The sequence below is a fragment of the Athene noctua genome, chromosome 11 (genome assembly GCF_965140245.1).
Source record: "Athene noctua chromosome 11, bAthNoc1.hap1.1, whole genome shotgun sequence".
Classification (NCBI taxonomy): Eukaryota; Metazoa; Chordata; class Aves; order Strigiformes; family Strigidae; genus Athene; species Athene noctua.
Window position 1 is genome coordinate 17270151 of NC_134047.1, and position 19930 is coordinate 17290080.

Sequence of the window (19930 nt, forward strand, 5' to 3'; positions counted from 1 at the left end):
CATCTGAGAAATAGAGGATGAAATGTGAAGCAAGACTTTATGGTTGTTTTTAAGGATGAATCAAAGAGATAAAGGCAAACTGAGATGCTGAGAAGGTGCTCGTACAAAAGAAGCTCCCTTATTGAAATTACAGGCATGCAAATCCAGAAAAGCCTCATGGGTTGGATCTAGGGTGCTGATTTTGGTAAGCTCCTTAATCATTATGATCCCTCCTTGCCTGGGCTATGGGGAAACTGGCCTTCAGAAATGAGGGTCTGGGATGAGCACGACAGTCCCTGAAGTTGTGTGGTTGCAAGCGAGGGGCTCCATGGGGCTGTGACACAAGACAGAAGAGTGAACGAAATGCTCAAGGGTAGAGGACAAACCCCAGTTCTTCAGTCTCAATTTCTCAAGCAATGCTGAGCTGTGATGCTTAGAGGGTCCTTTGGCAATGACTGATGATGAAGTGTTAGTTTTGGGTTCTGTGCTCAGCCAGTGCATTCTGAGGCTTGCTTTTTCACCTGGTGCAGAAGCTCAGGTTTATTGCAGCCCTTGTGCAGACAGGATCCTTGGAGGCTGCAAAAGCCACGGGCAGCTTGGTAACGTCAGCCTGGCTTTAGGAGGGCACATGACTTTGCAGGGAGCCATCCTGCTGCGCAGAGCTGCGTCACTCCTTCGCACATCCAAGTCATTAACGTGCAAGGAAATTTGGGAGATCATCATTCAAGACTCCGTGTCTTCCACATAATGGCCTCGATTTCTCTGAGCTCATTTGGAATGGGTTTGGGGGTCGGATGAGAAATGAAGCAGGATCAGGGATAGTCTGAGGGAAGCTCCCATTTACGTGCATTTCTCTCTTTCCGAAAAGAGGTCTCCAGCCATGTGCATGTGTAGCAGAAAGTGGTCTGGGCAAAGAACATGCCCTCAAAGCAATTCCAGTTCTGTCCTAGGGGTGTGCCTTGCGTTTTGCATAAACTGAACTCGGTCCAATATGCTCTGCATGTTAGATTATGGCTTTGTGAGCACGTTCAAAAGCGAGACTAGTATTAGTAGGCACCCACACTTCAATTTATGCTAAAAGCCAACAGATGGGGAAAGAAAATGCCAGGAAACCGGGCCCTGATCAGGTGGCTTGAGCTGTGCTCATACTGTATTTAGACAATAGGCTGTATTGCATATTTGGAGGCTGATCTTGTGAAAATGAAACCCTGCTGGTGCTAACCCACAGAGGCTTTGCACACTGGGAAAATGGCCAAATTCCTCTGGAAAATGGTGAACCTCCAGCTGGGGGAATTAATGAAAATTCACTTTTGCCAAAAAGTGGAATTTCATCTTTTTGCATGACAAAGATTGGCTCTTGCTGATAGAGATTCCCTCTCTCCTGCCACCCCATCCTGCACACACGCAGAAGGAAACGTGTGCTCCCTGCAGCAGTTCTGGGTATTTGACTGTCACGAGTAATTTGTTCCCCATATCTGCTAGGACTAAAACAAGAAGTCAGGGCTTTTGGCTGCAGTAGGAATGGGTAGGCTTCGTGCTCAGAAACTCTTCCTAGATGTAAGGGGTCACCAGGGATGGGATTGCCCAGGGCATCTGTAGCATTGTTTGAGAACAGCATGGTGTGTTTGCAGACAGGCAGGCTTACACAGTCTGTCTTGAAGTGGGGAAATGGACTAAGGCATCTCTTCTAGCTCTGCTTCCTATGATTTCTGACACCTGCTCCTCAAGTTAGCTATTGGGCAACTTGGAGTCTGTGCTGGAGGAGATGGCTGGCAGCACAGTTCTGATCCCAGCATGGCCTTGTCCTGGAGTTTCCTTGCTTTCTGGAAAGCTTTGTAGTGGTTTGGCTGTTCATCAGTTGAATCTGGCTTCACTGGGATGATTCCCTGTCTCCATCCAAAGTGAGACCAGGCTTTTGCTCTTTGTACCAGTTGTGTAAGTGAACTCCCCAAAATGCCCTGCTCTGTCCTATCCCCTTGCCCAGGCTGACTTCAGGGAGACTAAATTCACAAAGACCACATGCATGAGGCAAAGTCTCTAGAGGGCAACATCTCCTCAGTCCTCCATGGGTCAAGTCTTTCAGAGAATTTTGACCTAAATAACTCTCCCAGGACAGTTTTCTCAAGTCGTCTTCTCTGATTTCCAACACCTGGTTTTGGAGGTGGGTGTTCAGTTCCCCTCCATTAGCTCAGCTCCATTCCTTCTCTGGCACAGACTGTAGGATCTCTGCTGGTAGCACAGGTAAGATAACCGAGCACCTCAGATGAACACCAATCCAGGCAGTATTTTAGTTCTGAAAGTGCAGTAAAGAGCATTTCAAGGATTTTGCTCTTCTAGAAGAGCTGTCTGTTTCTGAGCAGAAACCTGATCCAAAGTGCTCTTATAAAGTCTCATGCTATTTTCTTCACTAGCTCAGTGGTTAAGTTCCTTGACAGTATCTCTTAGCCAAACTGCCTGATAATCACAACTGGAGTAAGTGAGAAGGCCAGTTTATCTTCAAATGCAATAATTATATGTGGAAGAAAAATAACTCAGCATGTTGTGCTGTATCTTGCTGTCCTTCCTAAGGAGACGAGGCAGCAGGATGACCTGGAGGATGCAGTGCTGCTTTAGTGGGGAGGATGGCTGGCTTTCCTGTCAAAATCCAGTCTTTGATCTTACCACTGGGTTTTTAGCTTATGAGGGGAAAAGAGGGAAGTCCAGGATCTTTCATCGTTTCTAATGTAAAGGGGAACAAAAGGATCTGGAATCACCGATCACATCTGTCTTGGAGGACCCGCAATGGGTTGTGTTTAGGGTAATCTGCCTGATTTTAAAGGAAAAACAATATCTGGGCCTATACTTTTAATGTCCTTGAAAAATATTGCTGTGCTCCCTGAAAAATAACCTGCAAAGGGATTTTCCTTTTGGGAAAGGCACACTGCAGTGCTGTTGTAGCCAGGGATAAGTGAATTCATTGCTTCTAGTCCAGGTATGTAGCCATCGCCCACTCCTTGCATGGCTCCAGCAGGTGAGTTGGCCCAGCTACATCGTTTTTGCTTACTGTACTGTAAGTTTGTCTGCTCATCTTAAAAGCCAAAGGCTGGGAACATCTGGCAAGTGATGGAAAGGATTTTTCAGAACCTGGTGCCATTGGATTGCAGAAAAATGGGGAGTGGGTGCAGTATTCTTGGTGGGTCGGGGTGGCCAGGTGGGATCTTCTGTTGTCGTTTCCCTCTGCATGGAAGCAGCTTATCTGCTGCTGGCTGGGTGGCCTGAATATACAGCACCTTGCCCTGGGGCTCCCTTGCTGGTCCCTGGCCACCAAGAGCTTTGCTGGGGTCACAACATGAGCCCAGCAGCAGCCCTGGCTCCCGCTGCCCGCTCCGTGGGGCCTGGCACCCGCTTCCAGCTGCTGCACTGGCCTCGGGAACTGCCTTGCTGCATTCAACAAATATGGGCTGTGGGGAGAAATGAGAACATCTTTAACCACCCCGGAGAGATTTGGGTCGTGCTTATGACTTGAATGTTTACTTGACGAAGAGTGAATTGATGCAGTCCCCTGTGCCCCCTCGCAGCCCTTGGGAACCACTTGTGAAATGAATAGCAATTGTTCTCTGCTCAATTAGTCATATATAAGTGAATGCCTCATGGTGGCCGTCCCCAGAATGGTGCGTAATTGATGCATTTCACCGATGGTTACACCAGAAGGATCTCACTTTCTTTGCATGGCAAAGGATGGGGAAAAGATACAATGACGGCTGAGTTGTCCTCGGCCTCTTGAGAGGAAGCGTGCGGTTGGTGTATGGGATGCTATTGAGCCGGTCGCGGTGCTCTTGAAACATATTGAGCTTATTAGAAGTGCATGTTGACTCTGGGACTTCAGTCTGACTGCGTGGCAAAACAGTTAGGCCAACGAATATGTGATAATGTTTTTTATAAATGTGATAATTAGATAAAAGAAGGGGGAGTTGGAGTTTAGGCTCGAAGACACTAATTAAATTCACATTGACAAATCAACATATTGGTCTCATATGGATTAAAGCAGCCCTGAAATGCTTCTTTTGTTTAGATTACACTAATTAAATTCACACATTTTGCCAATCCACAACAGTTACCTTGAAACACAGAAGGCTGAAGCTAAAGCTTCAAAATGCACGTCAGTGAAAGTACCGAAGTCAGAGCATTTTTGCAGAGCAAATAGTCGAGAATTTTAGGAAATTTTGGGGCTAACGTTTGTGAAACTTTTATACCTTTGCAACCAAACGCTGTCAGAATGATGCATGCTTTTACTTAAACGCTGAGTGCTTAACTGCAGTTTTAAATTATGCTCAGTGATGAGGTAATAAAGTATTTCAGTAAATATGTCTCGGAGGAGAACTTGGGAAGGAAAAAACACATCTATTCCCAGTAGCCAGTCTGTTCAGGTCAGTATTTAAAAACCATAGGTCACACGTCAGAGAATTATGGCCTGCTGCTGGCAATATTTTTGGAAGTTAGGACTTCATAAATATATCAACTACTCGATGCAGGGTTGCCCCACAGCAGCTGCCACCACGCAAAAGCCAGGGGATAGGATAGTTTTAAAAAATGAATCTAATATTTGTGTTCAACAGTGAATTTTTATTGGGTTAAATCCTTAAAAACTGAGCTCACTGATGTGTGCATCACTCCGAAATGGGAGAGGTAGTGTCAAACTGGGAGCACCCTGTGTCGAGCCATTGGTGGCTGTGTCCCTTCAGGGCAGGTGGGTGCCTTGGGAACATTCTTTTTTAGGGTGCAGGCTGCCTCTCCAGCCTCCCCCAGCTGGAGAGGACCCCAGTAGCATTGCAGTGGTTTGTTTTGTGCTGGGCAAAACCCATCTTTCATCTTTAAGGACAAAAATCCCAGCGCAAGTCTCATCTCCAAAGTCTTAGGTGTGAGGCCCCCTGCAATAATCCTGAGTCATCACCGTCTAGTCATTAGCGAATATTCTATTTTCTGTCAGTAAACACAATTTAAGCACTTAGCAGTTAAGCTTCTTAAGATTCATAGCTGATGAGGGAGCAATTAGGACAGGATTTTAATGAATACACACAAACTGGGGGGTTCCCGCTGGGGGAAAAGAGAGGTTCGAGCTCGGCCTAGAAAAGCGTTCAAACACATGGCAGTAAAATGCACTTAAACAGGAACTCTTTACTTTGGGGCTAATTATACTAAACTTTGCCGTGTTACCTGTTTAAAATCTGTCTGTCAAACAGGCAGCTGGCCCTGTAGCAGAGTTGGGGTTACTGCTGCAACTGGTGCAGCACTATCACAATAATTTACTACATTTCCTTGATTACACTTTTTTGTCCGTGTTCTTCCCAGAAGGTTTGATAGTTACAGGGTTTCATCACTACAACAGGGAGATTTGGGGCTTTATTTTGATACAGACTGCACTTTGAATTTAAGTGTTTCCAGCTGCAGGTGGAAAGTGAGTCCGTGTGGGCCAGTGGGAAAGCAAAGAGGCAGGACTCTGAGGAGCAGGGGGGGCTGTGAGGGGTGGCAGCACTTTTCACCAGTGGTTTTTCATCTCTACTGTGAGATGGGGCTTTAGTTTTGTGGTTTGTTGTTTTGTTTTTTTTTAATCAAAGCACTGAGACACTGGTGGATGGAGAGTGCTCTATAAATACAAATTTCATTCACTTCTCTCTGGGGCGCAGGTGAATCGCAGTGAATGGATTGCAGGCACCTGGGGATGAATGGGCATCGTCTGGGATAAAAGCAGCACCTTAGGGGCTCTGCTCTCCTTGCTCCAGTTTAAACAGACATGGAGGTGGCTGGGCAAGGGCTCATGCCTGGGGATGGCTTTGTGCCCCTGAAGCCCTCCCAGACCCATAGTGGCTCATATCTACAGGGACTACCCATGGGAGGGAAAGAGGATGGTGCAGTGGCTTTTCTATGTAGTGACCTTGAAGGTCCCCTGGAGTCCAACACATAGCTCCTTGTCATCTTCAAACTCCTTGACAGATGTTAAGTAATTAATCCTGCCTAATTTGATCTGTTTGTCCGTGACTTGCACTTGTTCTTCACCAGCCATGTTGAGGAGTGGTTGGATGCTGCTGCATGTGTAAGGTGAGGACCAGCAGTGGCAAGGGCTGGTTGCTGGGAATTGTCTTATAGCACCCCTCATTTTGAGAAAAAATATTGGTTTGTTATAATACAGGATTTCTGTCACCCATCTTTGCCCAAGGTGGGATTTTTGGGTTGTTCTTGCCCTGCAGTTGGGATGCTGGCACTGGTACTGGTGCAGAGGCTCTGGCTCGCAGGGTGTCCAGTGGGGAGATGGCACTGGGTCCCCAAGTTGGACCCATCAGGGGACAGTCCCCGCACACAGCACTTGCTTCTCTGGGTGGTTGTGTTTGAACCCTGAAAGCTCCTTAGAGCCTCTGGCTTTGTCTCAGCACACCGCGGGGATTGCTGCTGCTGAAGCTGCAGTTCTTGCTTAGCTCTGCTGGTGACAGTGTCGTCTGAGTAAAAACCCACTCTGGCTCTCGAGGGTGGTGAAATGCTGAGCGCCTCTGTCCCAGCCCTGCTGGGATGTGGGGATCCAGCTGCTGGCCCTGTCCCTGGGACATGTGTGGCTGGGCAAGGGCGGGTGTCTGGGCTGTGGGGATGGGAGAGGAGGTTGAGCTGGGAAGGGAAGAAGCCGGTGAGGAGGAGGGATAAAGTGTAGGGATCTCAGCTCAGTTTTAACTGACTATTCAGATGTTAGATTTGCTCAAGCTAGCAGAAGTTCAGACTAATGCTGCTGTGACTGGTTTAAAAATGCCCGTTGCCCTGGAGGGTGCTGAGGTCCTTAGCCCGAACCCAGTGAGGTCCCCTGGGAGCTGGGCTGGGTCAGACCACTGACTGCAGGGATTTTTTTATGGGGCTGCACCAATGACCCACCCCAAAATGGTCATATGGTCCTGTGGAAACTGGGGGTGGCAACTGGCCAAGGCAGCTGCACATCTGGAGCTGTGCAAACTCTGGACAGCACAAACGCATTTTTGTTTTTTCAGTTAGATCACAGCGGGCACCGAGCCCTGTACTGGTACTTGGATGTGTCCGCACTTTTCCCATGCCTTGCTCTGCCTGCCTATCTCAGCTGTGTAATTACATTTTGCAGAGGATCTATCAACTGCCAGGTCCCCAGCCTGTAGCCAGTATTTACAAGACAGCCCGCTACTGGAGAAATGAGCTGTGCTTTTAGGCCAGTGGTGACCAGTGCCCTTGAGAGGAGAAATGCTCAGCTGTGTATAAGGTGCATCTGAAAATTGCACAATAAATGAAGCCAAGTGGAAACTTGGATGGGAAAGGATTAGTTGATGAACTAAATAATTGCATGCTGCCAGTCTTCCTTCATGTGAGCGTAATGAGCGTGTAATTCAGGTAATGAGCAGAAGCCAAGGGCCCACCCTGCCTACTAGTGGACTGCAAGACCACAGTCCCTGGGATTTGGTCTGACCCTGGTGTAATTCAGATTTGTTGATGTCACCCCGTGCTCTTAGCCCTCTGGAAAATCAGCTACTCTTTAATTGTAACCTGTCCCATCCCATGGTAAGCGCCCCCTCCTGCTGATTACCCCCTCATTTTAAAAATAAAGAGCACCCAGTGTTTGATGCAAGGATGATAGGCTTTGCACCTCCAACCTCCACTGCTCCTGGTGAACAGCTCACACGTCACGGGTGCCCAGCAGCCGTGATGTCCCCAGGCTCTGTGGGTGCCAGGAATGCCGCTGACTGCACAAGTCCCTGCTAGTGGAGAGGGGCTGGGCATGTGCTTGTGTGAAAATTCATTTTTCCTGGGGCTTTTTAGCTGCAATATGGCTGTAATGATAAGTGTTCCCACTCTAAAGGAGCCTGGCAGGTATCTCAGATGTCTTTTGGGGGGCATAGCAACTCTTTTTTTTGGCTTTTTGCAGGCTTCCAATCCCAAAGATGTCCTTTCTTTTTCAGAACAAGCTATTCTAAAAAAAAAAAAAAAAAAAAGAGACCAACAGAATAATTTGCTTAAGACTCAGATTCACAGCAGCAAGTAAGATATAATTGCACCCTTTGATCTTCAAAGATCTCATCCAGTGTCTGCTGAAGTCAGTGAAAGCCACTCTGTTTGACTTCAATGAACATTTATAATATACAACTCAGAAATATCCTTCCATTTTATCTATAAATGTCTGATGCCTCTCTGGTGAAAATAAACTTCAGTGTGTAAGTTTGGGCGTTTTAACATAATTTTATGTGGCATGAAAGTGTTTCATATTTGAACATGAAAGGAATAAAATTTGTTTACCCCAAAAAACACAACTGCTATTAAAGAAGCATGTGGCATCAAGCCCAGATCACCTAATAGGAGTTTATGCAACACTCATAGCTGCATCAGCTTTGCCGAAACAAGTACTCAGTTGCTAATGAGCTGCCAGCCAAGCAGCGATGCTGCCATCTGAAAACCTTACAGGCATATGCCAAGGACCAGAAAAAGATATGTGTGATATAGAAACCCAGAAAATTATCTTCATTATGTCAGATTAATTCTGCACATAGTCCAGTGTTTTAGCCTACTGTAAAACTGGAACTATCTCTATGTAAATGCACTAAATAATTATCTGAGATTTGCCTGTATGGGAGGGGGTGTGCTGCTTTCCATCTTCATCCTTATATACATCCTCAGCAGCAAATGTTACAGGCTAGTCCAGAGGGGAAGGTTTTAGCAGCAGGAGGAATTTGTAATAGAAATCAAATATTAGTACAAGCATGATGATATCTTGCCCAAATGAGACTTGATTACATTATTAATCTTGATAGTTATACCTAATTTTTTTTGTGTGTGATTTGAATATTGGATTAAAAAGCCAAAAGATAAGTCACTGAAATGACTTGGTTTCTTGGGAAATCCAGGCGAAAAGGTGGATTTACCACCGAGCAATATTTTGGTGGGCTCTGGGATAAGTTTGCAGGATTTTATCCTGCTGACAGAGGCCTTGCCCTGCAGAAATCCTGTGCCAGAGCTACCCATCGTACAGGCCACACGCAGCGAAGCAGTTCAGTGCGTGCTTGAGCACCCTGGCCACCGAGGGGAACTGAGCCCTCTGTTACAGTTAAACACATGCTTGTGCTTTTGATGAACAGGAATGGTTTTAATGACACACTAATGATTACCAGCATTGTGGCCTCAATACATTTTCATCAAACATATCATCACCTAATGGGATGTACCCTTCTGTGCGCAGCCATCTCTGTGGTACCTTATCTCCTTTCCAGTCTAGGTTGTGTCTCATTCTCCTTTTCTCTACCATTATTGCTTTGTACAACTTTATACACCTCTCTCCAATTCATAGTGGTTTTGGGCAGGGGAGCACCAGACTGTGGTCCTGCTCCCAGGGTGATGCACCCCATGGGTGGGTGCTGTGGGAAGGGGCTCTCACCAGCATCAGCCTGTGCAAGCTCAGCCAGGGCCCTGCCAGCTGTGAAACCTGGAGCATTTCTAGCAGCTGAGACGGCTGAAAATATGTGTGTATCGAGGATCTGGCAGACTGGATCCTAGACATTTCAAAGACCAAATATCTCACAGTGGGGGTGTTTAACATCCGATATCTTACTTTTTTTAAAAGTCCTTTTTATTTCTTTTTTTTTTTTTTTATATATATAGACCAGTTGTAATGGGGTAGGAAGTCTCAGTGTTTGGTCCTTATATTTAATTTTCAGTGGGATTGCTCTAGTTCTCCCACCTACTTTTTGAAGGCTGCTTGTAGGGTGTGTAGTTCAGCAAAGCATAACATTGTAAGAAAAGATAATTTTTGTAAAAATCACTGAAACCTCACTTTGCAGGCTGATTTATATTTTTTCTTTAAATTACAGCAGGATAGTTATTACTCCTTGAGTCCCCTAGATTCTCTTTGGGATCTGGTGTGAATGAAGGAAAAATCCCTGGAGAGTCTTTGAAAACGTAAACATGTGTCTGTGTTCAGTATGTTTAAGTACAGTATGAAAGGGTGTAATCACAGGACGGTTTGGGTTGGAAGGGACCTTAAAGTTCATCCAATGCAATGAGCAGGGAATCTCCAACTCGATCAGGTTGCTCAGAGCCCCGTCCAACCTGGCCTGAATGTTTCCAGGGATGGGGCATCTGCCACCTCTCTGGGCAACCTGTTCCAGTGTTTCACCACCCTCAAATAATTTGCCATTGGGATACGAGTTAACATAATTTCTAAAGAGGGAATAGTGAGTCTTAATCATTATCATCACCTTTGAATTCTGCTATTTAGGTATCTGCTAACTGTTAATTTTGTTGTAGGAACGGTATGAACGTAACAGTTTCTCTGTGTGGGATGCAATGCAGCAATGCTTCTGAGAGCTGAGTCTAAGGCTTTCCACAGGACCAAACTTAAAAAGATGACTGCAAGCAATTATTTTCATTTTGTTTTAAATCTCTATGGGTTATTCCTCTCTTCCCCTAATCCTTAAAACCCTATCCCATCTCGGTGCAGGGACAGGGATTCTGGCCCTCTAACAGCTCCCACCACAGTGGTGGGCACTGCACATGTGATTTCCCCCTCAGAAAGATGCAGGCAGGAGGGGGCATGTAGAAAAGTTTGGAAGGTAAAGAAAACTGGTGAGAAACCATGAGCAGAGGTGCTAGAGGTAGTGGCAGGGTATGTACAGCTGAGCGGGTTGGATTTGGTGCTTACTGATGGTTTTGTGACTGGCGTTTTGGTCTTGCTGGTTTTGGGGGAGTTATTCTGGGTGAGAGATTGTTATCGCATGAGCTGGGGTCAGAGTAAGGCAAGAGGAGAGAAGACGAGAGAGAGCAGCAGGCTCAGAGGGGAAAGTGCTCTCCACAGTGTTGGAGATGAATGCGGCAGGGAGAGGAGCCTGCGTATTTGCAAAGTTTAGGTGGCAGTGCTGGGTGACTTTTGTGAAGCTTACTGTTGCCACAGTGTACATGAGACTTTCTTGTGTTAGGGAAAACCTTAGGAGCCAGATGCAGCCATGATGAGAGACGGACACACCAATGGAGGCTGTGCCCGCTGGTGGCTAGTGTGGCACGTTAGGACCAGCTCAAGACAGAAAAAACTAATCCAGCATTGCAACCAAAGAGTGTAAATGCCACCATGTTCCCAGGAACGTTTCTGAGCTCCTGCCATTAAAGATTACCTTACATACAGCCGGCATCAACTGGACATAGCTCAATTTTAATGGTGCAACAGTGACAACCAGTGGCCAGCTGGGCTAATCCGGACGAGTGCCATCCCTCCAAACCAGAGCTGGGGTCATGCTGGCACAGCTCTGCCCAAGCAGTGGGAGACACCCCACCAGGGAGGCTTCTGAGAGCAGCAGGCTTTGATGTTTCCTTCTGCAGGGTCGTGATCCTGTACTCCTAAAGAATGAAATGTCAGCGTAGTGGTTTTGGGCTGAATTTCTGATACTGAGTGCTCAACTTGGCAGAGGACAGTTGGAGGACAACTTTTGGTGTAAATGGTCACAGAGGGCAGAGCCTCTGATGCTGCCAATTTACATCTGGAGATAGGCTCACCTCCAAAGGCTTTATTTCCTTATCACATCCTTGTGTGCTGCAAATGGACATGACCTCGTGGTATATGGTTGAACAGCTTATATAAGACTTTGCTTTTTATCTCTGGGAGGGAGGGAAGCAGCAAATGCCTGTGACTCAAAGGTCTGTTTGTAACCCAGCAGCTCCATCAGCCCCATGAGATTTGGAGAACCTGTGGATTTATGGGGTGCATTGGTCCAGGTGGCCTCTCCTGGGGCATCTGCCTTTTGGGGAGGTGTGGGTCTGCTCTGGGAGGCATAATCCGATCTTGTCCAATGTGTGACCAGCTCTGCTTGGCAGAACTCCTCCAGAGACTGGCATGGTATGTTGGCTCTGCTGGTGCCTGCTTTTTGCTGGCCCCTGCCCAGGGTCCGTGAGCACTGGATCATCCCCAGTGATGTACCCACTAGAGACTTTGCACTGGGACATCCAAAAGCAAAGCCTCTGTCTCCAAAAGCTCAGTTTTGACTCAAATTGGAATGGTGTTGGCCCCTTTTCTGTTGGTGCCAGTGAGATGGTCTTGGGCAGGGGCAATGCAGCCAGCATCCTGCCTGCGCCGTGGCTTGGAGCAGCTTCTCTGCAGCCTCGATTCAGTCTGTTTGCTCATTTTGTTTTTCCCTCCCCTCAACCTCAAAGAAGTCATTTAGACCCCAAAGTGCTTGTCTTACTCTTTGTGTGCAGAGGATCCTGCCATTCGCCAAACACTTTTATCCCGGGAAAAGCAGAAATAATCCCACTGCCTGCCTCCACCTGGGTGCTGCTGCATCCCACTCGCAGCATCCTCAAGGACTCGGCGCTGTGTCTAAGCACATGATCTCACTGCAGCCTTTCCCCTCCTGAGAGAAGTTCAGGGCTGTGTGGGAGCTGCTGGGGCTTGAGGTCCTCCTGCTCCACGTCTGCCATCTGTTTTGGGCAGGCCTTGGTCCCTTTCCCAGGGAGGTGGCAGCATCCCTCCCGGGGCCACAGCAGGGCGGGCGCACAGGGGAGGGCAGCCTTTGCTTTTCTCCTGCATGTTTGGCACTTCAAAGGCTGCTGATCTCGTTGCTGCTCACAAATCAGTAGATGATACAGACGTGCATATCTGGTTATATTGTGAAGGAAACCGGTTTCATAAGCAAGGGTTTGAACAGCTCGAGTCAACTAGCCGAGTCACGGGACTGCCAGTCAGTTGCCACTTGCGCGATCTGGATTGATTTTTGAGAATCTGGGACCAAGGTAAGCCCCTTGAGAGCTGGCACATGCAGCCCAAGGGTATTGACCCCTCTTGTGCAGGGAATGGTGTTAGACCAAGCTGCCCCACGGGCATCTGTGATGACCCTGAGACACCAGGAACCACTTTGAGCCCTTAGTGGGCAAATTTTGATGAAATCTGAAAAACTCTGGAGAAAACTCTCTGGTCTGTCTTGGCCCAATGTGAATGTGTCGTGCATCTCAGTTTGGGGTTTCCTGCGTGAGTTGCAGCTCCCAGCGAAGTGGTGTCGACTTCCAGTTGCAGTGCTGGAACTAAGACTAACTTGTTTGATTGAAATTTGTAGTTCATAAGATCTTAAATTCTTGTCCCATTGGCTGTTTTGACCTCCGGGACCATTCACAGCAATTCTGTTGTGTTTTGAGTTTTTTAAGATTTAAGAATTGATTTAAAAGTTTAAGAGTTTGGGGTATAAGAGCACCCATGCATGAAGCTGAGCTGCTTCTCGTTGGGGAGAGGCAAGGCAAAGCCCAGCTGACATCGCGCTGCGCCTGCGGGGCCGGAGAGCCGAGATGAAGCTGAGGACCCAGCAGCGCATCGCGGCCCTCTCCGCCGGGGCGCCCTGGCTTAGGATCTGCTCTCCTCCTGCGCCTTGTCTCCCTGACCAGATTGGGCTAAAAGTAAAAAGTAAAACAGGAGGTGAAACCCTTTACTTCTGTTTGTTAATCTTTCTTCTATCTTTCTTTCTCCTTTCTTTTTTTCCCCTTTCTTTCTTTCTTTCATTCTTTCATTCTTTTTTTTTTTTTTTTTTTATTAGCAGGGCTCCTTTTTTCTCTCTCTTTTGCCTCAATAGAAAGAAAAAAAGTTTTGTCAGCACTCCTGTTTCTTTTGTTGTTTTCTTTTTCTCAGAAGTCTTTTCTGCTTTTATCCTAATCCCAGGCATGCATGAGGGAACAGTTGTGCTCTGTTGTTTGTCTGTTCTGCTAGTTTTGAACCAGTAGGGCTCCCGCTTTGTTCTCTTTATTTTCTGAACACAGAAAGGTAAAAGAGTAGGAATAGCGATTGAAACTCTTAAGAAGAGAAACCTTCGATATTTATTTAGATTTAATTCATTTTTTGCCATGTTGGTAATAATTAAGGGATGATGACAAATAAAAAAAAAGGGGGAAAAAAGAAGGGGGAAAGGAAAGAAACCTCTTTTCGCCCCTCTAAGATTGGAGTTTTTCTACCCGGAATATTTTTAACTTATACCCCTTGAGACACTGCATTTTTAAGCACGTTGTCCAATTTATTCACTCTCTGGAACCAGACAACGATTTAACATATGCCAGGGTTGCTTTTCCCCCCCCCCCTCATGGAGAATTGCTCCTTTGTAGAGATGGTTTCATGATTGAAGCACGTATTAGAAAAGCAGCATTGGGCCAGTTTACCTGATGCGATGTCAGCCTGATTTTCGAGTCAGATCTGGGGTTTAAGCCTTATATTTATGGCTTTAAATCCACTCTGGCACTTCTCAGATTTTTGGGGTGCATGTTGCAGAACTGTCGATAAACCTCGCACAGATTTTATGACTTCTAGGTATTTCTTTAGTAGTTGGACATACTGGCTGATAAATTGCCTGAAATGTTTTAACAAATTAAACTAAAACTAAGCACGGATCCATCTGTTTCTGTTTCATCCCTGCAAAACAAACCTTTTATGATTTTGGTATCCAACATGTGCTTGTTCTCTGTTGCCATGGAGATGCTGTAGGCCTGAAATTTTTTTTCACAGGCTCTTACGATGAAGTTTTTTTTGAAAACTGTTTTGATTAATTTTTCCTCCACTTCAACTTCTCTCTCACTTAAACTGTTTTCCCCTTTTGTTTCCTACTTGATTTATGGCAGGTCGCTGTCATTTAAATAGATGCGCGTTTTGAAATTCCTTCTTTCTGTTCGAATGCAAAGAAAAAAAAAAAGAAAAAAAAATAACCCATGCAAGTCATGCTCAAAGACTTGGTTATTGTTGCTTGTTGGATTTCTGCTCTCTGTGGTTGTCGGGCCTAATTCAAAGTAATTCAGGCTACTCAGTGGGGGCAGTGCATAGCTCCACAGGAAATTATGATAGCAAAAGTCTTCCTGTAGAGCTCTACACTTGGCACTACAAAGTGCCTCGGGCTGCAGTTACCTGAATAGGGTTGAATTAGACCAGACAACCGCATCATCCCACTTCTTAATCTATTAGAGCGATATACAAGTGGCAATTGTTGATTGCAAAAATGGGATTAAGAGGCTCTTCAAGTGAATTGATTTTCTTGTGAGAACAAAAAGAGGAAAGAGAAGGCTCGTTTGAATCACACAGCCAGAAAGTTTCGTGAATGGGTTCCACTCCAAATGTTAGAATTAAAGCAACCAGTGTTTCCCCATGGAGCATGCAGGTGAGAGGAATAAACTGCTGAAAAACAGAAAATGATGTCTAAAATTTAAAGTTTGTGGCACTCTCACCAAATTGCAGCTCTCCTCCCGCCACCCCTCCCTCCCTCCCTGCTCCCAGCAGCAACAACAAATCCTTGTTTCAGCCGAAGACTTTGTTGCTCTTCATCAGCCTCTGCTTATTATTCTTTAATCTTTATTTTTATCAGCACGTTTCACTTATTTATTTTGTTTTAACTCGGGGAAGAAAAGGGAAGGAAAGCTGCTTCAACTCTTCCTGGTTTTCCCTGAACCTTTCAATTTATTCCTTCCCCCACCAAGATCAAAAGTGCTGTGTGTCTCCCAAGACACCTCCAAAACGCAGTGCCTGTGCTGCTCCTGAGGTGACTCCTTGGGGGTTTCACCCAGCCCTGCCTGTGCTTGCTTTTCCCCTCGGGGCTACTGTTTTCACTACAACCACAAGTTTTGTGTGGCCAAGTGTTATAAATCTCCCATTAACCTCAGTTTATCATCCATTAGGAAAAGCAGAGCCTGGCATTTGAGCTTCGCTGGGATGGGTCCTGCTATTTATTTTTGGATGGCTCTTGGTGATGTTGGAAATCATTTTGCCTTGGCTGAAAGACAAGGTGCTGAGTGTACGTGTGATGGATATTGAGCTGTACAGCGAAGGTAGTGGTGAAGGCACGTCCTGTGCCGGGTGTACTGGAGGGCAGTGCTCGGACAGGGCTAGCTGTCAGCAGTGTGGAGAATAGAAATGACATCCAGTGGGGAAAAAGGGCTGCCAGAGCAGATGGAGTGAGCCTGGTGCTAGCGCAGGCATTGGAACTGGCTGGGAGGAGATAGCAGGGAAGGCCCTTTCCTGGGCACAGGGATGAGAAAACTCCCCTCCCACCATAAAAGCGGAGAGCTCACCCCGGGAGCTGGCGCCAGGCAGGGATGCAGGGGGTGAGCCACTTTCAAGTGGCTTCAAAGATTTTGGGGAGGGGAAGAAGCAGCTGAACTAGACGTTGCTTCATGGGTTGGAGAGGACATGTCCACCCTCATCACGTCATCACCAGTGTGGCCACTCAGGGCTTGTTGTGGGGTTTGTTTGCCCTTCTTTAAATTTGTTGTTGTGGACTTGTTTTCTCACCTGGCCCCTGCACAGCAAATGGCTTGATGAGAATTGTCTTGGGGCAGAAAGGGCTGACGGAGTCATTGCTGTGAACTGGGGGGGCACAGCCACCAGTGAGGGTCTCAGTCCACTGCTTTGGGGAGGGGCAGAACCAAATTGGGAGCAAAAGCACCATCTCAGTGCTTTACTTGACAGTCCTTTATTTCAGAAGATAGTTATATTCTTGTAAAACCTTTCCTTCCTGGTAGGTGGTGGTAGGAGAGGGTTAGGTTTCTATGGCACCAGAGAGCCAAAGCACCCTACATGCATGTTCGCAAGTGCTGTGAATCCAAATGAAACAATAAGACAAAATTTGCCTCCCATTGAAGGTTGCATTTGTACTTTTCTGAAGTCTTCACCTTGGGCAGCCCCCTTAAGTCCCAGCACATTCCAGCCCTTGCTCAGCTCTAACGGTTTTACAGGGTGTAATTTCCAAAGACCCAGTTGCCCAGGTTTCCTCATTTCTCCCCATGGAAGGATTTTCCCCAAAATCTCGGTAACGGGATGCCAGGAGCGCCCACCAGGTGCCAGCATCCACGGGCAGCAGGCGGGCGTGAATTCCCCCTTTACAGCAGCATTGCTTTCTCTAACTGCAACCCATTAATTGTTCCGTATTTAATTACCCAAGATTGCATCAGGTCCGTGTAGCGTATTTGCATGTGTGCTATCATTTATGTCATAATAAATGAATTTCCTTTTCAGGATTCCCCGCAGCCGATGGCTGGGCTTCTGTTCCTCCTTGACTGTTCTGACTTTGAACAGGTTTATTCAGCTGTTGTCTGCTAAGCCCTACAGAAAAGAACAATAGCTTCTGATCTGCCTTTTATGGGTTATTGGGAACTGGTGGTCCGCACTACAGCTTTGGTCAGTGATTAACCAGAGTGAAAACAAACTACACAAGGCTAAGTTGATGTTGGAGGAGGAATGAACCCACTTCATTAAGGCTTTAAGAGGAAACCTTTTCTTCTTCAATGCTTGTTCACAACTTTTCAGGTCTCTATTTAATCACGTAATTCTCTCTAAGTAGGAAGAGAAGCTTGCCTCACAGCGAGAGGTCTTTTGCCACATGACAACTTAGAAAGATAAATTATATATAAATATCTTCATGGTTTTGTGGAGAGGAAACCAAATTCAGTTTTACTGCATGCAGCAGTTTCTTAGGTGCTGTGGCCTTCCCGACATCCCGCTGCAGGAGGGGAAATATTTGCTGCAATTGCCTTAACTTTTGGCATGTGTCTGTGTGTAGGGTGAGCAAATCATATCTGACCAGCACCAGACACCGGCGGCCGACGGGGGCCAAGGCAGATGAAGAGGCAGCAATAATAGCAACCCTCCTTTACAACGCCACTGAGCCAAAATGGAAGGGATCCTTAGGGTGGGTTTTTTATTCCATTGCCTGGAGAAATCACACCCTCCTGCATCCTGGGGATCTCTTTGCAGTTGGCCCCCCGGGGAGCTAAAAGAAAAGGCAGGAGATTTGGGGCGGATGAATTTGGTGCCGGTGAACGTGGCGAGTGTCTCCAGCCCGTGAGGTCCAGCCTTCGCGCTGCGCTGAGTAATCGCACAAAGCACATCATGTCAGGGTGGCCCGCGTGCTTTTGTTTAGTATAATTTATTATTATTATTTTTTTTAGCATGGCAGTTAATTATAGTTGGGGAGCATATGACTTCAACCCAAACCAGCAGTAATAAATCAACCCGTTGGCTCCTCTGGGGGTGCCCAGCAGCAGCAAAGCCTGTTGTTCCCACAGTCCCTGCACTTCCAACCATGCAGGCAGCAGCCCTTCCTGGCTATTGGTGCATGGACAGGGAAGGATAACACGGATACTCTAGGAAATGTCAGGGAGCTGCTTGCTGCTCACCTTCAGAATCTCTACTGAGCTCCAGGTGGATAGCAGCAGTCTTGGTCAGGCAGATCCCAGCAATGCAAAGGGGTGCGTGTTAATTTGGCGTCTGTGGGATGGGCATGGCTGGTCCAGGCTCCTGCTCACGTGCTGGGATAGATGCAGGTTGCCTTTGGGGCCAGGATAGAGTGGGTTTTTGCTGGGTGGATGCAGGTCACCCGGTGTTCTCATTTTTCCCTCTGAAGGCTCTGCCTGGGAACATGTAGGAGATCCCACTGAGCGGAGGTGACTGTACCACTGGGTACGTCTGCTGGCAGGGCTGTCTCCTGACCTGCCTGGGCACAGCACCCTGCTTTCATTGCAGTTCACTCAACACCCTGAAACTCCCTGCTCAACAGCCCAAGTTCAGCACGAAGCCTGGATTTAAGCAGTCAAAATCACCAGCTGCTGTTGTAGGGAGACCAAGGGTGGCTTCCTAAGAGCAGGGCACACACAGTATGGGGTGAGTCCCTGCATGCACCCCAACACCTGCAGCTTTTCCAGGGCTGCTCCCCTCTCCTGCCAACCCTAGCTGTAGTCCTATTTCTAAACCCCTTCCCAGCTCCCAGGAGTGGACACAGCATTCCCTTCTCTACCTGCCCCAAGTGATGTACATCGTTCCTCTGCACCCATCTGTTAAACTTGTTGGGGAAAGCATGAACCTTGAAGAAAGGACACTTGAGGAGGAGCAATTTCTAGTCCCAGTGAGGCAGGAGGGGGGCAACAGAGGGGGTCTTGGCCTGGGGCACCCTTCACACTGCAGAAGCCTTGGGTAAGACTTTGCTCTGCTCTTGGTGCAGCGTTGCACCGAGGAGGGATGGACCCACCCGGGGCAGGAACAGAAAACCCACCAGTCCCCTCTGGGGCGAACAGCAGCTGCAGCTAAACAGGTTGGGATATATGGGATGGGGCAAAGAGAGTAAGACTTCTGTAGAGAAGATCTCCCACTTCTCATAAAGGCAAGAAAAGTAACAGGTGATATTTTTCTCCTTAAATTGAACAGAGGGCATAATTTTCCCTCCAGTGGTGCATTGCAAAGCATGATTTTGCATAAAACTATCATTCTGTTTTCTCCAGGTGTTTTGTAACTTGATTAATTTTGGTTACAAAAATGTTTAAATACTTCATTAGCTGAATTCTTTGAACTTGAATTACAGGAACTTGTTGAAATAATGTTAACAAAGTGCTTTGGTAGGAGTGGAGGGCAGAGAGGGAGGAAAGCTGGGATGGGAGCAGCATGGGTTTGCAGCAGGCCCAGTGCAGGGTTTGGCTATTAAATGACAGCACTAAGATGTCTCAATTAATAATTAAAATATATGTTTAAATAATGCATCAAAGGAAATTGCTTAAATTGCAAACTCGAGATTTTTGGGGTAAGTTCACGTTCAGACTCAGGCTTCAAGTGTGGGAGGAATTCAGATATCTAATGTACCAACATGAAACGGGGATTTCAAAAGCTTTAGCTTTTGTGTTAAAATGATGAAAAGAGAGGTAGGAAAAGAGACTGCCGAGCTCCTCAGAGTGTTTGTGAACAAAATAGCACCTTTTTGGGGAAACAAAGGCAACCCTTCAGAGTCTATCAAACAGTTTATGCCCAACTGCTGCAAAAATTGGGCAGCAAAAAGTGTGCGAGATCCTTTAGATGATTCCTCCAGAGGAAAGGCTAAGCTACAGGTTGAACAGAGAAAACAGAAGGCAGATGTGCCTTGGAAAGAAGGATTATCAGACTAGTGTCCATTTAGGAGTCTGCAGCTGAATGAGGAGAAGAAACGGAAGCAGTGTG